The 1,810-nt window shown below is 40.6% G+C and overlaps 1 long non-coding RNA gene across 1 annotated transcript; it reads left to right on the top strand.

Annotated features, from left to right (window-relative positions):
- Positions 1–357: 357 nt before the first annotated feature.
- LOC115327715 lies at positions 358–1,583 on the top strand. Its single transcript, XR_003919843.4, has 3 exons — positions 358–384; positions 1,089–1,187; positions 1,564–1,583. It is a non-coding gene; the product is annotated as an uncharacterized LOC115327715 (long non-coding RNA).
- Positions 1,584–1,810: the final 227 nt, after the last annotated feature.

Raw genomic sequence — 1,810 nt, 5'->3', positions numbered from 1 at the left:
ATTGCCTTCCACATGAAGGCTGGACGTGACCCACTAATTAATTCTCAAGAATAAAGGTATGCACATGTTTTACTCCCTGCTGCATCTTGTGTGCACTTCCTCGAAATTTCTTACTGACACGGTTTTGAAGCACCTGTTTATCTCTGGGACGTGGACTTCCTTAAATCGCACTGGCACCTGCAGTGCACTTACGTGTAACTCATAGCTTGGAGATATCGGGAGGTTTAGTTTGTCATCGCATTTTATACAGACCCTAACCACATTCCACATTTTTTTTCCAGGTTCTGTAGTTGTTCATATGGACTTGATTGCTCTGGAAGTTATGAAGATTGCCTTCCACATGAAAGCTGGACATGACCCATGAATTAATTTTCAAGAATAAAGGTATGCACGTGTTTTACTTCCTACTGCATCTTGTGTGCACTTCCTCGAAATTTCTTACTAACATGGTTTTCAGGCACCTGTTTATCTCTGGGACGTGCACTTGTCAGTAACATCTGAAATTAACTTGCGACAGCTGGCTTAAAGAAACTCTGTGAATGCGGCAACTTTATCTTCGAAGACATTTTTCAAACTTCCCTTGCTAAAATGGTTTCGTAGCATAAGTCACAAGTTGGTTTCACTGTCTAACGTCTGCCAGAATTAAGCTGAGGTTCCTGCACTGCACTTATGTGCAGCGCTTAAAGTCTGAGGGGTCTCAGGGGGTCTCGGACCCCCACTGATTTTAACGGATGATCTGGGACCCTCCTTCACAGCCCAAGCATTAGTGAAACCAAAATCATATCTTGCAATAAAATAGCTTGTTTTCAGAAATCAGACATTTGGGGATTAGCATTTTGAGGGTTCCAGGTACGGTGGGGACAGAGTCAGCAGTCGGTTTTATTTTATGTGCATCTAATAAATTTTGTTAGAATCCCCCCCCCCCTCCCGCCCTCCTCCCTTCTTTTAGGGACCCCCCTCAACTTAAGGGAGACTTCAAGCACTGCTTATGTGTAACTCATAGTTTGCAGCAAATGGGAGGTCCGTTCTGTCATCACATTCTGTTCAGAACCTAATCACATACCACATTTTTTTGTTTTGTTTTCCAGGTTCTGTAGTTCTCCATAAGAACTTGATTGCTCAGGAAGTTAGAGATTGCTTTCCACGTGAAAGCTGGACATGGACCACTAATTATATTAAGAATAGAGGTATGAACATGTTTTACTTTGTACTGCATCTTATGTGCACTTGCTTGAAATTTCTTACTAACACGGTGTTTAATTATCTCTGGGAGGCACAGCTGGCAGTAACTTCTGAAATTAACTCGTGACAACAAACTTGAAGTAACTTATTGGATGCGGAAATTCTGTCTTCAAAGGAATTTTTCTAACTTCCCTGGTTAAAATGGTTTCGTATCATAAGTTACAAGTTGGTTTCACTGTAGTGCTCGCCAGAGTTAAGATGAGGCTTCTGCAATGCGCTTACATGTAACTCATAGTTTGTTGAAATTGGGAGGTTTATTGTGTCATCGCATTCTGTTCATAACCTAATCACATTCCACATTTTTTGTTTTTTGTTTTCCAGGTTCTGTAGTTCTCCATGTGCACTTGATTGCTCTGGAAGTTAGATTGCCTTCCAAACGAAAGCTGGACGTGGCCCACTAATTATTTCTCAAGAATAAAGGTATGAACATGTTTCACTTTATACTGCATCTTACGTGCACCTGCTTGAAATTTCTTACTAACACGTAGTCTTGTGCGAATAAATGATTTTGAGTTAGAAGCAAATAGAAGTATTGGCCGAATATTTTCGATTTGAATATTGAATAGTT

This window comes from Ixodes scapularis, unplaced genomic scaffold (genome assembly GCF_016920785.2).
Source record: "Ixodes scapularis isolate PalLabHiFi unplaced genomic scaffold, ASM1692078v2 PGA_scaffold4__175_contigs__length_147842914, whole genome shotgun sequence".
NCBI lineage: Eukaryota > Metazoa > Arthropoda > Arachnida > Ixodida > Ixodidae > Ixodes > Ixodes scapularis.
The sequence above is the reverse complement of the archived record's forward strand: the minus strand, read 5'-3'. Positions and strand labels throughout refer to the sequence as shown.